Source organism: Leopardus geoffroyi, chromosome C2, assembly GCF_018350155.1.
Source record: "Leopardus geoffroyi isolate Oge1 chromosome C2, O.geoffroyi_Oge1_pat1.0, whole genome shotgun sequence".
NCBI lineage: Eukaryota > Metazoa > Chordata > Mammalia > Carnivora > Felidae > Leopardus > Leopardus geoffroyi.
The window spans coordinates 100,632,502-100,648,757 of NC_059333.1; the positions used below are offsets into that span (position 1 = coordinate 100,632,502).

General features: G+C 35.5%; 1 protein-coding gene across 2 annotated transcripts in view; it reads left to right on the plus strand.

Annotated features, from left to right (window-relative positions):
- The first annotated feature begins 2,962 nt into the window (after window positions 1-2,962).
- The window catches only part of SI (sucrase-isomaltase), a 158,943-nt gene continuing 145,649 nt past the window's right edge, over window positions 2,963-16,256 (plus strand). Inside the window, exon 1 of one of the 2 annotated variants that reach the window (XM_045503070.1) lies at window positions 2,963-3,070. The gene's annotated coding sequence lies outside the window, so the exon portion shown is untranslated. The remainder of the gene's footprint in view (window positions 3,071-16,256) is intronic. The other variant, XM_045503068.1, reaches the window with a different exon arrangement.

A 16,256-nucleotide genomic window follows, 5' to 3' on the forward strand; every position in this document is an offset into this window, starting at 1 on the left:
CACTACTCTTATTCAACATAGTACTGGAAGTTCATCATAGTACTGGAAGTGTAATAAGGCAAAAAATGGAAATAAAACTTACACAGATCAGAAAGAAAGAAACAAAACTATCCCTATCTGCACACTGCCTACATATAAAATTCAAAGAATCTACAAAAAAAAAAAAAAAAAAAAAAAAAAAAAAAAGAATAGAACTAATAAGCAAGACCAGTAAGGCTGAAAGATACAAGATAAAAAAGTCAGGGGTGCCTGGGTGGTTCAGTCAATTAAGCATGCAGCTCTTCTAAAAAATTTTTAATGTTTATTTTTGAGAGAGAGACATAGACAGAGACAGAAAGCGAGCAAGGTAGGGGAGGGAGAGAGAGGGAGACACAGAATCCTAAGCAGGCTCCAGGCTCTGCTCTGTCAGCACAGAGCCCAACCTGGAGCATAAACTCAGACCAGGATATCATGACCTGAGCCAAAGTCTGAGGTTTAATCTTAACCAGCTGAGCCACCAGGCACCCCAGCATCTGACTTTTGATTTCAGCTCAGGTCATGATCTCACAATGCGAAACTTACATGTGCTGACAGGGCAAGGCCTGGTTGGATTCTCTCTCTCTCCCTCTCTCTCTCCGCCCCCCCCCCCCCCCACCCTGCTTGCACGCACTCACTCTCTCATTTTCTCAAAATAAATAAATAAACTTTTAAAAATAAATAAATAAATAAATACCCCACAAAGGTCCTTACTAGTAATGAATAGATGGACACCAAATTTTAAAAAAATAAAATAACAACTGCACAAAAAATGAAATGCTTAGATGTAAATCTAACAAAATACGTTTTGGACTTGCATGCTTGAAAACTACAGAAAGTTGATAAAAGAAACTGAAGATGATCTAAATAAATAGACAAACATAATGTGTCCATATATTTGAAGACTCAACCTAGTAAAGATGTCAAATCTCCCTGAATTGATAAACAACAGTTTTAATGTAATTCCCATCAAAATCCCAGTAAGATTTTTCTGTAGAAATACACAAGCTTATTCTAAAATCTATACGGAAATAAAAAGAAATGAGGGCCCCTAAATTAATTTTAAAAAACAACAATAAGGTAAGAGCAGTCTACCAATTTTAAGACATATATGTATATACGCATATATGTGTATATATATACATATATATAATACATTTTTTAAGAATTGTTATACAGTTATGGTAATCAAGACTGTATGGTATTGGTGGAAGAATAAATACATAGATCAATGGGTTAGAATAAAGAACCCAGATATAAACCCACATAACTATGCCCAAATGAGTTTTGAAAAGGTGGAAAAGTAGTCCAATGGAGACAGCACAGCCTTCCTCACAAATGGTCCTGGACCAACTGGACTTATATAGGGAGAAAAAAGATTCTGATACTTTATACAAAGGTTAACTTAAAATGAATTATAGACTTAAACATAAGTATTGAAGGAAAGAAAAATAGAAGAATACCTTTAGGATGTGAAGCTAGGCGATTTGGTCTTAGATTTGACACTAAAAGCACCATCCATAAAATAAAAATAAAAACTTTTGCTCCATGAAAGATCCTGTTTTGAGGATGGAAAGACAAGCTACAAGGTGGGAGAAAAAAAATTTCATAGGGCACATCCAACAAAACATGAATATTCAGAATGAATAAAGAAGTCTCAAAAGTCAACAATAAAAAAATAAAATTAGAAAATGGTCAAGAAATAAGAGACCTTTCACTGATAAGGATATACAGATGACAAATAAGCACAAGCATGTTCAACATCATTTGGGATGTGCAAATTGAAACCATAATGAGACATCACTTACGAGAATGCCTAAAATAAAAAAAATATTGCCATCACTCATACATTGCTGATGGGAATACAAAATGGGACAGCCACTCCCAAAATGGTGTGCAGTTTTCATAAAACTAAACATGTAACTACCATACTACTCAGAAACTTCACCCCTGGTCATTCATAGCAGGGAAATGAAAACTCACCGTTCATGAAGAAACATGTATACGAATATTTATACAAGCTTTATTTGTATCATCCCAACAATATATATAAATATAAATATAAATATCTAGTTCCAGAATCCCTTTCTTGCCACCTTCATTACTGCTATTCCGGGTCAAGCCACCAGCATGCCCCTTAATTCTTGCAATGCATGTCTGTCTTTTTATTTATTTATTTATTTATTTATTTATTTATTTATTTAAAATTTCTTTTAAATGTTTTTATTTTTGAGACAGAGAGAGGCAGAGCATGAGCAGGGGAGGGGCAGAGAGAGAGGGAGACACAGAATCCGAAGAATCTGTCAGCACAGTGCCTGATGCGGGGCTCGAACTCACGGTTGTGAGATCATGACCTGAACCAAAGCCGGATGCTTAACCGACTGAGCCACCCAGGCGCCCCTGCATGTCCCTATTTATAAGTGATACCCTAAGGCTTGGTCTCCTCACAAAAACCAGAGCCTTACTAAACTGAAACTAGACTGATAGCGTGACTTCCCTGCTCAGAACTGCAGCAGGTTCCATTTTTCTCTACGTAAAGCCAAAATCCTTTAAGAGTCTACAAAGCACAAGACCAGGCCCCCAATTTCCCCCTCTGAATTCATCTCGCTTGCACCGCTCACGCCGCACCTGATTCCTTGTTAAGGGGAGGCCACGTCCTGAGGAGCCCAATGTACGCGCCTTCTCTTCCCCACCTCAGCTCCATTAGTAATGCAGGGACAGGCGTGGACCCCAGGCCCACCTCCGACTCCTCTAGTCACCTCCCTCAGCATTTCCCGGGACAGACTCACCTCACAGATCCTAGGATTGAAGGCAACGTTGCCCCGAAGCCAGCCAGCGGAAGCGGCTCAGGCCCTGGGGCGGGATCTCAGGTCCCCGGTACCCGGATGGAGGTCAAAGGTGGGTGCGTTTCTAACTGGCACTTGCCGGCTATTGTCCGCCACGTGTAAGAGGCAGTCAGGGGCGGTGGGCACCCAGCACTGAGAACACAGCCTTGGGGCCCCGCAGGCAATCTACTCCACACTGCTGTCGTGCGGGTTGTTTCTCCAGACTCAGGGTAAGTGCCTGCTTAGGTTCTGTGTTGCCTCCTGTCCCTCTACTGGGGTATTCGTCCTGTCCCCGCTACGCATGTGGTTCACTCGCTCGCTGCTGTCAAGGCCTTGCTAAAATCGTATGTTCTCCAGAAGGCTTCATCTGTTAAGGATATTTCATTGTATAACTCCTATCCCCTACCTTGCGATCCATGTCCCTTAACTTACTTTTTCTGGGTTAAAAACACTATTCACTTTCTGAGGTAGGGTTTGGGTTTGGGTTTTGTTTTTTGGGGGTTTTTTTTGTTTGTTTGTTTGTTTTGTTTTGATGTTTTGTACTTTTTATTCGTTCACTTTTTTAATTTTTTTTTTCAACGTTTATTTATTTTTGGGACAGAGAGAGAGCATGAACGGGGGAGGGGCAGAGAGAGAGGGAGACACAGAATCGGAAACAGGCTCCAGACTCTGAGCCATCAGCCCAGAGCCTGACGCGGGGCTCGAACTCACGGACCGCGAGATCGTGACCTGGCTGAAGTCGGATGTTTACAGGCGCCCCTCGTTCACTTTTTTAAATGTTCTGTGACATTCTACTAAAAGATAACTTTCTAAGGGGCAAGGGAAAAAATTCTCTAGCCATATCAGCTTCAGCTCTTAGGTCACAGCAGAGGACTTTGTGTCCTACTTTAGATCTGGCCCTTTTCTTCATGCTCATTGTTCCTGTCTAGATTCAAGCAAACATCCTTCACGTGAACTACCGCAGTAGCCTTCAGTCTTGAGTCTCTCCAGTGGCCTGTTTTATCCATTTAGAGAATTTTCTAAAATGGAAATTTGATTGTATTACTCCCCTTTCTGATACCATGCAATGTTTTCCCGTTGCTCTTAGGTTTGCATAAAGTTGAGTGAGAAAGCTCATTTGAGAAGTAGGACAGTGGAGCATGCTTAAGGACACAATTAAGCTTGGAGATCATGGAATTATTCCCATTCCAGTGGGGGAAATGCTTTGGAGAGTGGTGATGGATTTTCATTCCAGTGAAAATGCTTTGGAGAGTGGTGATGGTTGTGACTCGCGGCACTCTAGAATTTTAAGCAACACGCACAACTGTGTGTGTCAGGCCTGATCCAGTCTGGGGAAGTGAATTTCTCTGGCATCCTTCAGTCTTTCATGTTTAGACACAGAGAAGGCAGTCAGTGGGATTCTCTGAGAGTTTTTGTTTTTCCAGTAGTTGAACAGTTTTGAGGAAGTTGCAAGTTTATTAGCATTAAAGGAAGACATTGTGAGGATTAAAAACAAACTAAAAATGAGAGAAGTGAAACTAGGTGGTGTGTGTGCAATTGTTCAGAGGGATTTATAAGATTCCTTGGTATTTAGCAAAGATAGTATCCTCAGATTTTGATGGCAGAAGGGTAGACAGGGAGGTCACTATTGATCCGTACCCTGTTCTCCAGGTGCTGAGGCAAGAATTTGAGATCATGTAGAATCACTAACACATAAAATTATGAAGCTGGAAGATACCTTATTTATATCTTAATTTGTAGTTAGTACACTCAGTATATAATTAGTAGTATATTTATAGCCATTTCATTCTAGGTAAACTGTGAATGTTTTTGCTAATTTAAAATACCTGTATTTCAAGATGGAATGTAGAGGGGCACCTGGGTGGCTCAGTCGGTTCAGTGTCCAACTTCGGCTCAGGTCATGATCTCACATTTTGTGGGTTCAAGCCCCACATTGGGCAGGCTCTGTGCTGACAGCTTGCTCAGAGTCTGGAGCCTGCTTTGGATTCTGTGTCTCCTCTCTCTGCTCCTCTGCCGCTTGCACTCTGTCTCTGTTTCTCAAAAGTAAATAAATGTTAAAAAATTATTTTAAGAGATGGAATGGGGATAAAAGTGTTGTGTCATTTTGTAAACAATGTCACATTCCTATTAATAGAGTAGACTAATTTCCCTTAGAACATGGATCATAACTGCCTTATTTGTTATTCCGAGTTCCTAGAGCAGTATCTGGGAGCATGCTTTTTTTAAATTTTTTTTTTTTTCAACGTTTATTTATTTATTTTTGGGACAGAGAGAGACAGAGCATGAACGGGGGAGGGGCAGAGAGAGAGGGAGACACAGAATCGGAAACAGGCTCCAGGCTCTGAGCCATCAGCCCAGAGCCCGACGCGGGGCTCGAACTCACGGACCGCGAGATCGTGACCTGGCTGAAGTCGGACGCTTAACCGACTGCGCCACCCAGGCGCCCCTGGGAGCATGCTTTTTAATTTATTTTTTTGAATAAATAATAACATTTGTCATTTTATATAATTTTTGTTTCATACAATTTTTCCATTTTGCCACACTAGTGGCCATTTGCCACACTAAAGTTTTAAAAAATTTTACCTGAGTGAGAATTTCACAATATTATGGTCTATTTATAACATCCTGTGAAAAAGAACATATGAAGGACAGTTTGAAGGATGGTTGTTCATGGTAGATTGCCTTGAAGTTAAAAGAAAGGAACGTCCTGTTATGATGTATTATAACTTAGATTATATAATAGGTAGTAGATAGTCCTTGTTGTGCAGTGAATTGAAAATATATTTAGGTTTTATTTTATATTTCAGTGGATATACTTCTTTGAAGAACATCATTCCTATTATTTTAAATTAGAGCTAAAGGGAAATATATCGAATCCAAAATTCGGATAATAATATATGACAGGAAGATATCTGTTTTAATTAATGGAGAGTAAAATTCATTAGGGGCTGTTAAGCACTAGTAAATTTTCAATATAGGGTAAAAAAATGCAAAAATTCATCTCAAGAAAATGGTAAAGACGTGGGCATACGATTCAAAGGAAAAGTTTATATTTGAATATAACTGAAATATCAACTTAGTGAAGTTGAATAGTTTATTCTCAAGAATATATAAAGATTTTCCAGTTGAAATTTAATACTAAATTTTGAAATATGGTTCACTCATTACCTACTTACTGAGAGCCTACATTATACTAAGATATGGAATCAAAGCAAAATCCTTATCAACACAAACACACACACACAAACCACATCCCTCCTACATATTATGTACATATTTATATGCATACTACATGTATACATGTACCTATATAATTACTATATCTACTTACATATGCCTGTGAGCCTTTTACATACACACACATATATACTTACTACTTAAAATATATATATTTATATATTTTCTGAGACTTAAGGGCAACTCCTAAAATAATGGAAATTAAAACTGAAGACTCAAGCCATTATGAATGGGAAAGTAATTTTATAATTTTAATAACATATGAATAAACATGGAGGTAAAAGCCATTATCCAAGATTTAAAAATAAAATAAGCATGATAATGAAAAGTCTATATGATTTTATCAAATGATATTGTCTAAGCCATAGCAGGTTCAATACGCAGATTTCTCCAGAATTGTATCTTAGGTATGTAGAAGCATTCATATTGGAACATGTGCTCAATTTTTAATTAGTATTTTGTCATAATTTTAATTGCATTTCTACAAGGTTTTTTTTCTGTTATCTCTGAAAGATTCACCTTGCTACAATGATTATTCAATTTTAAAAGCATTTTGTTTTCAAAATGTTGTGAAAGAAAAGGAGCCACATTAATAAATTATTTAGCCTATTTTAAGATGGCACTGCATAAATATTCTGCTAGACCTTCTCTCTCCTTCCTGGAAACCTCTCTTTGTGAGATGCATTGACTCTTTCAAGACTGTCAAGGTGCTCTTTAGTAAATGGCTTCATAGGGCATCAATTTTTATGGAAACCAGTGCTGATTGCTTTTCTTTATCAGCCATTCTCAAAAGTATTTTTCTCCTCAGAAAAAGATCAGAAAAAATTGAATAAATGAAATGAATGAAATATTTATCTTTCCCTTGGTAAATTTGATGTGTAGATTTATATACCAAATGTATTTTGTTTTCTGGGTCTTGTTGGTGTAATTAATGCAGGTGCCCTGCAAAAGTACATTTCTCACCATGTGGGGAGAACTTGACTTATAATTGTATGTGTTATCTAATCATTTTTATGACTGATTATCACTGGATTTATGTACTGGGCAAAGATCAATTTAAAACATGCTGTTATAATGTAGCTTGTTATTAAATGGAATCATTTTTATGTCAGACCTTGTCCTCCAAAATATTTAAAGCACATGCTGTAAAAACTTGATAAACTGTTCACCTGAAAATAAAGTGATCATATTACATACAGATTAGGAAGTACAAGAATGAGGAAAGTGTATAGGATGGGATAAAAAGTCAAGTCAGGAGTCCAGAAGACGGGAGAAAGAAAGAAAGAAGGATGGTAGGCAGGAAACAGAATATTATGTATATACTGAAAGAATTAAAAAAATTCAACAAAACAATGTATTGTTACTTGTTAATTAGCTAGTCTCTTTCCTAGTTTGTTCTGTATTTGTGACAGTATTTGTTACAATATTAGAATTTTAAAAATTAAATCACTGTTCTTACATATGTAATGTGTAATATTCTTCCTCCCTTACCTCTACTTTACTACCAACTCATTTCTGCCAGCCCAGAAATATTCTTTTTTTTTTTTTTTTTTTTTAATTTTTGTAATGTTTATTTATTTTTCAACGTTTATTTATTTTTGGGACAGAGAGAGACAGAGCATGAACGGGGGAGGGGCAGAGAGAGAGGGAGACACAGAATCGGAAACAGGCTCCAGGCTCTGAGCCATCAGCCCAGAGCCTGACGCGGGGCTCGAACTCACGGACTGCGAGATCGTGACCTGGCTGAAGTCGGATGCTTAACCAACTGCGCCACCCAGGCGCCCCAAGCCCAGAAATATTCTTGAAAAACTCCTTCTGAGGATGGAGTAAGGTACACACACACACACACACACACACACACACACACACACACACAGACACACACACCCATTTACAATTGGCTAAATCAAGTGACTATGCTTTAGGAATTGTAGCATTTAAGGAAAAAATATTGCTTCTTTCAGTTTGTGGCCATAGTAATTCCTCTAAAGGAGTAATCAAAAATCAATGTCAAATGGTTCTGAGGAAGGTTTTCTAATAATTCTTTTATTATTTGTTTACTTTGGGAGAAATACTTTTATAGATAGTCAACGTAACACTGTCATACAGATACATCTGTGTTTCTGGGGCATGATATAATTTCTGTGACTTCAGTGATAGTGGAAGAATCCTCTCTGGATCAGGTTTAGGGTCATTAAAATATAAAGGTTCCCCAAATGGTTTCAGCATGTGAATTGCCTAAGAATCTAGTTAAATACAGATTCTTGGGCCACTGCTTTTAAGATTTGGATCCATTGTTTCTGGGTTGGGTCCAAGAGTCTGTTTTTGATTAGTATTCGAAATAATTCTTTGTGGTTCTTTAAGGAACTCTACTTTAGTAAAACTTAAGTAAGCCTTGCTATAACAAGCCAGAAGGCTGCTTCTCTGGTAATGTCTATTCTGGGTATCAGAAATTTTAGGTAATTATCAGCATCTGTACTCATTTTGGACAACTTTCTATAACCATAACTGAAATGATTCAATAATTTTGAATTTGTGAAGAAAACAAAAATAATTAATTAAAGTTCTGAGGTTAGTTTATTCGGTGAGAGCTATATTCACTGTATATTTAACCTCAATAAGTGTTAATAACCAAAACAAGTGGATATTGTAATGCATTCCTTTGAATTCAGAAATCAGTAACTGCTTGGGACACTAGAATTCCTTTTTTAAATTAGTAAATTTGCTTTTCCCAATAAGTAGTGAAATTATATAGTGCTGTTTGTTTGGTAGTGGTGTTTGTTTTGTTTTTCTTCAAAGATATAAAATCACTTTCAAAGTCCTTAAAGCTTTTTCTTTGTTTTTGAGCAAAGTACTTAAGTTGGAAGTTAGGAATAGTAGTATTGCGGTGTTATGCCTCCCTAGGAAGGTGACATTGAAAGTGCCCATGCCATATTTATTTTCTTTTACTCCATTACCTGATTGTAATGAACCAAAGTAGGAGATCTTTAGTCTTTACTTGTATTTATTCTTTTTTTAATTCTGGATTAGGATTCGTCAATGGCATACCGACATATTTGGAATTCTAGAAAACAGAAGTACATAAAACTGTGGACAGTTCAAAGAGTAGTAGAAATTTGAGGGGCATCTGGGTGGCTCAGTCAGTTAAGCATCCAACTTTGGCTCAGCTCATGATCTCACAGTTTGTGACTTCAAGCCCCACATTGGACTCTCTGCTGTCAGCATGGAGCCCACTTCAGATCCTCTGTCCTCCTCTCTCTTTGCCCCTCCGCACCCCCCCACCCCACCTTTCTTTCTCAAAAATAAATAGAAAGAAATTTGGGTTGGAAGAATCTCACTTGGAAAGCTGAGTAGAAAAAATAATTATTAAGAGGGACTGGGGAAACAAAAGCTCTGATGCTCAAATGTGCTCATTTTAGGAATCACCTGGTAAAGTTGTCAAATATACAGATTCAGGAGGTCTTAAGTGAGCCATGGAATCTATATGTTTAACAATTGCACAGACTATTTTATTACAACTAAAGTTATAAAACTGGTAAACCCTGAAACAGAAATAGTTTTGGATTAGCTTGGTGAGGGCATGTTGGTAAAGGTCATCTCAGTTGAATCTGAGGAGTTGATGACCTGGGCCACCAAATATGGGTGAGTAATAAGTTCTTATTCACAGTGCTTCTATAGTTGCAATAAACTTTTTAAATTAAACATTATTTAGAGTATAATTTATTTACAATAAAATGTACTCATTTTAGGTTTACCTTTGTTTTGTCTCTATGCACTTATAGTGATGAAATACTTGGTACATAATAATGTTTTGAGGAAGTATTTGTTACTCTTTAAAAATTGAAAATAATTCTCCATTTGATTTTTTTTTTTTTAAAAAAACCTCAATAACAGAAAACCTCAGGAAATGCCTTGGGATATCTGTTGATAACTTCTAGTAGTTTGATTATTTTGATAATATGACTATCTTCAAATCTGATTACTTAGTCATAGTGTAAACAAATTATTTTCCTACCCTTCTTTCAGTGCTGAGTTCAAGTTTCACCTTTGAAGACATTATACTGTATGTACTACTGAAGTTATTCTAGTATTGAAAACATAGGATAGTCCCAGAACTTTTAGCAAAGAACTAAAGAATGCTATAGTGAATGTTTTTATAACTCTCAATCAGAATGTCTTTCATCTTACATTTGTAGAAATTTAGGAGTTTTGTCAATACTGCAGAATGCTATGTATATCGCCCTGTTATTTCTTAAAATTATGTAACTCCTGCATTCCACAAGCATTTAGGGTACTCAGGATATGTTTATTCTAGGTGCTGTGAACTAAATAGGTAGTAGAGGGTTGACAGTACTATCAGGTATCATCAAATTCAGATCTTTGCCCAGCAAGCCTATAAAAAAATTAGAACACACTGCTATAACAGGACTGTAATATATGACTTTATTTCATTTATATTTGCTTAACAAATAAACGTAAGCATGAAATCTCTTTGATCCAAGAAATATTCTTGATCTATGTTTTATCATCAATTATTGCATAAGTTCAATACTTAAGAATATGTATCTAACTCAGTGACTATAAATGCTCCATGGATCTTGAAATGATTTTCAAATATAAGTTTCTAAATTCTGGATAAAGTTTGGAAGTAAGGCATGTATTTGAGTAATTTACTTTGATTTTAAATAAATTTCTATCGACCATAATGGAGTGTTGTTTATTTTACTTCATAGTCTTACTGAAATCACTTTTTATCTGAATGGAAGATACTCCTTCTATAGTTCATTGCACATATAATTTCTAAGACTTGTTTTCCTACTCTAATCTCCAGTAATACTATTGTATTATGTTTTCCTGTTTATCAATGAGGCTTCAAATTTTTTTATTGTTGTTCGTTGGCTTAATAATTATGGCTATAGGACACTGCCCTATTTTCTCTTTAGTTTCCTCTCTTTGTTTAGATGACTTCTCAAAACCTAACTTTGATTTCTGACCAGTGTTTATGTATGTGAAAACATATCTTTTGGACAATAAGAATGAAGTGTAAGGTCACCCCGATAAGATAAACTTTGAGTGTGAGGGAAGTAGGAACAAATGTCATAACCAAAGGGAAAATTTAAGCACAAAATTATTTGATGCCCTAAATATGAGTTCTTCAAGAAACCATTTGTATGAATTATTATACAATTTCTTAGCCAAAGTGACTGTGAATTGCCAATGTTCTCAAACCAGAATCATTTCTAAAGATTATGTTTATTATACATTTTTTGATGTATTTAATTTGAGGAAAATAAATATTCAAGTTATTTCAAATATCCCAAAAACATGTTGAAATTAAATGCATAGAAAAGGACACATTCTCTTAACCAAAAGTAATATATATATCCCCATATATATTACAAAACACATATATATATAATCAAGTTACTAATTTCCAGTGCATGTTGTGCCATTCATCTTTTATTGTCCTAAAGTTTACATCCTGACCTTCCTGTCTCACAAGAATCCAAGACAAAGTTAAATAGTATATATTTTTATTTTCAAATTATTTTGCTAAATAATACTTTTATTTATCTTTTTATTTATTTTTAAAAGTTTATTTATTTATTTTGAGAGAGAGAGTGCAAGTCAGGAAGGAGCAGAGAGAGAGGGAGAGAGAATCCCAAGCAGGCTTCACAATGTCAGCATGGAGCCCAATTCTGGGATTGAATTCACAAAGCATGAGATTGTGACCTGAGCCGAAATCAAGAGTCAGATGCTTAACCTACTGAGCCACTCATGTGCCCTGAAATAATACTTTTATTTAAAGGGGCAGGAAAAGATGTATTATAAAAATGAATGATACCATATTTCAACTTTTACTGCTTTAAGGCAATTGAGGGTTTATAAGAAACTCTAAAGTCAACATACTGTAAAGCCTCAAAGTAGTTAAGACTTTTTTAAGTTATATAATAAAAACTACAAAATTTATGTTGAACAAGGACAATTTAAGAAAATGTATATATGTACTTATCTTTTTATATTGCTATCAAGGAAATTCTGTTTGACAGTGTACTCTATGAGGTTGTGAATAGATTATTAAAATTAATTAGACAACAGATGCAGTGTTTTCTGTCTGTAACAATCTATGTCTCTGATCAAATCATTTGTATCAAGGACACAAAGCCAAGAAATAACAGACAAAAACTTAGTCTTCGATCTGTGATCCCAAAGCCCGTGATCTGATTTACCATGACACACTATCTTTCATGAAAATAAGATTTATCTTTGCTTTATACTTGAGGTAAACTGAGACAAAGAGAGGTTAAGATACCCACCTAAGATACAAAGCTTCTAATTCTGATTCTAGTTCCTTCTTCTACACCAAGCAACCTACCAAAGTGAATGGCTCATGATGTTTGGTAGTAATAAGAAGGAGAAGACTCTGGAAACAATACCTGGTGTGTGTGTAGGGGAGCGGGGGGGGGGGGAGGAGGCTTTCAGCAGATCTAGCTTTTTTGTGTTTTGTTTTTTTCCCCCAAATTTAGGAATGGTAACACAGGTACATAATACATATTATGCAAACTGTTTTGCTCCTGGCTTTTTTCCATTGGAGGTTCTTTCATACTAGTCACTACATATCTGCCTTTCTTTTAAATAGTCAGTAAGAGGGAACACCGGTCCATGAAAAATAAAGATGCCACAAGTACACCTATAGTCATCTTCTAAGGATGAATCAGTCCTTAAACATTATAGCTGGTATTTGAAAATTCACAGGCTGATGTAAATGATTACCTTGGAATTTGTGGAAGTGGGTAGGAAGACTTAAATTGTACTGGATATGAAACGATATTTATCTTTTACATGCATCCTTAATTATCTACTTAATTCAAAAACTATTACATCCCTCCTATATTTCTCGTCTCTATGATTGGGAAAGAGGTGAAATATGCTTTAATTGGCAAAGTACCTCATTGGAAACAGGTCACTATAATAGCATGTGATTCCTGCGTGTACACTCTCACAATCAAGGCAGTATCTTTGTAAATACAAATGACCTGATGAACTCTGAGACTTCACCCAGATAATTCAGATAGTACTAAGGAGTTTATTCATGCCAGCGTTTTGCATGAACACATTATGTACTGCTTAAAATATAAGATAGGCTAAGCTCCAGAGTTGTTTATGCTTTAATGCAATGAGAATGGCCTTTGGAGATAAAAACCTTTGGCTCTTTTCACTGATTGTGTACATTGAACCTTGCCTTCCTCGCCTGTTTCTCTAGAACACCTGTTCATTTCTTTTGTGTGTGTGTGTGTGTGTGTGTGTGTGTGGCCAAAATAAAATAATAGAGAAAAATAACACAATGTTTTATGTATGGACTTAGTAAATTAGAACTCTCTTTCCTTTTACCTCTCCCACTGGACACTATTTTCATTTCACAATACTAGATGTTTCACCTTGCTTCAGCAATGTGCTATATATAATAACTCACCAAATATATTGTTATAATTTTAAAGTATTTTTTTCCTTGAAGTCATTTTTTTTATTTTTTTTAATTTTTTTTAATGTTTATTTATTTTTGAGACAGAGAGAGGCAGAGCATGAACGGGGGAGGGTCAGAGAGAGGGAGACACAGAATCTGAAACAGGCTCCAGGCTCTGAGCTGTCAGCACAGAGCCCGACGCGGGGCTCGAGCTCACGGACCGCAAGATCATGACCTGAGCCGAAGTCGGCTGCTCAACCGACTGAGCCACCCAGGCGCCCCTTCCTTGAAGTCATTTTTGTGGAAATCGTTTTTAAATGTAAATTTATTTTTTTTCCTTAACAGGAAGATAACTTTATAATGTGACCTGAAATATCCAAAATATTTCAAGTGCTTAATTTTATTTCAGTCAATATATTATTTTTTATAATAAAAAGAAGCATAGAGTTATGTAATATTGCACATCTTCAGTGGTTAAATGGTTGTACTGATTTCTGATTATTTTTATTTTTGTTTTGATGGCTATTATGCGTATGTTGGATGATTTTTAGTCATTTGCCTTCACAGATTGTTTTGGCTGTTTTTCTTAAATTTGTTTTGTTATTAGTGGACTTAAAAGAGAAAATATAGGCTCATGACATTTCAAACAATTCACTTAGGCTTTTTGGCATTTACTTGAGTGTTGAAGTTGTAAGAATAGAATAGATTTTCTCCAAAGAAACAGCATGCATTCCTCACTTATTGCTCAAAGTGACCAACAAAATTCTCAAAATGTATTTAATCTGATGTAATTGCAAACACATTTTTTGCTTAATGCAGAAAATGCATTTAGATGTTACTTATCACAATAAAACACAAATAGAAAAAGGTATAATTTAAATTTATACCTCCCTACATGCTTTTTTTAATGTTTATTTAGAGAGCAAGAGAGAGCACCAGTTGGGGAGGGTCAGAGAGAGAAAGGGAGAGAGAGAATCCCAACCAGTCTCCATGCTTAGTGAGGCTTAATCTCATGACTGCAAGATCTTGACCTGAGCCGATTTCAAGAGTCTATCAGGAATGAGGTTCTTAAACGACCGAGCCACCCAGGTGCCCGCTACATACGTATTTTTTTATTGTTTCCTCTCTTGAATTCTTTTGTGTGAGGCTAACCTTGAAACCAAGAACATGACAATTTAAAGAACTGAATATAGTATTTGTTCTGCTGATTTTCTTTATTGATTTCTATTATCAATTTCCTTGAATTCTTTTTTAATTTTTATTGTCTCTTCTTCTGTTTACTTTAGAATTAATTTCCTCTTCTTTTTCTAGTTTCCTATGGTAGGAGTTTAGATTGTTAAATTTAATTTTTCCTCTTTTCTAATATATGCATTCAGTGCCATAAACTTTCCTCTAAGCAATACTTTCACTCCATGCCACAAATTTTGATGTGTATTTTCATTTTCATTTAGTTGAAATACTTTAAAATTTCTCCTGAGATTTCTTCATTGACCTATTCGTTATTTAGAAGTATGTTGTTTAATCTCTAAATATTTGTAATTTACATTTTTCTGTTACTGATTTCAGGTTTAATTCCATGTGGTTTGAGAGCATACATTGTATTTTTTACATTCTTTAAATTTGTACAGGTATGTCTTATGGCCCAGAATGTGGTCTATCACTGCGAGAACCTGTTTGAACTTCTGAAAGTAAAACTCACAAATCATTGGGGGCCCCCTATGACTGCTCCCCTGGAATTTTATCTCTCAGACTCACTCACAGTGAATCGCCAGCAACTGTGCACATACAATTCAGGTTTTCCCATCCGGTCCTGGTTTCCAGGCAGGTTTCTGCTCTGGCAGGTTGTGACTCTCTACTTGCCTGCCTTTGTCTCTAGTTTTGGCTGTTGCAGTTTGTCCTGTGACCTCACTTCTCTGATGAATCAAAGAAGAGCAGTTGATTTTTTAGTTTGTTTAGTTTCTTTTTTGTTTTGTTTTGTTTTGTTTTGTTTTGTTTTGTTTTGTTTTAACTTGTTGTTAGGATGGATTAATGACTTCCAAGCTCCTAATGTGCTGGACTAGAAACTGAATCAGTGCATGTATTTTAATACCAAGGAAACCTACTTGAATAAACCCACTTGAGTAATAACAAAGAGATATACTCAAAAACACAATAAGCAATTAAAGTAGAATGCAAAAACTGGTAAAATAGTCCAAAAAAAGGCAGAAAAGAGGAAATAAGTAAATGAAGCATTGAGGTAAAAAAGAAAAATAATAAAATACTATGTATTAATATCTCCAATCAATATTACATTGCATGTAAAACAAAACAAAACAAGGTAAAACAGTGAATTGAAATATTATTGTGTGAAAAGGTTAATAAGTCTGCAAATGAGAAGAAAGAGAGAGAATATGAATAAGAATATTAAGAATGGAAGAAAGGATATTGCTATGTATACCAGACGCATTAAAAGAATGCTAAGTGAATGTTATGAGCAACTATATGTATATAAATTAGCTTAAATTAAATGCACCAATTTGACACAAACCTCAAACTATTGAAATTTAGCTGGATGAAATACATAATCTAAGCATTTCTGTAGCTACTTAAGATACTGAAATTGTAATTAAAACATTTCTCAAAAAAGAAGTTTATATGCCCATATATTTAAATTGGTGAATTCTCTCAGCCATTTAAAAAAAATAAGTAACATAGGGGCGCTTGGGTGGCTCAGT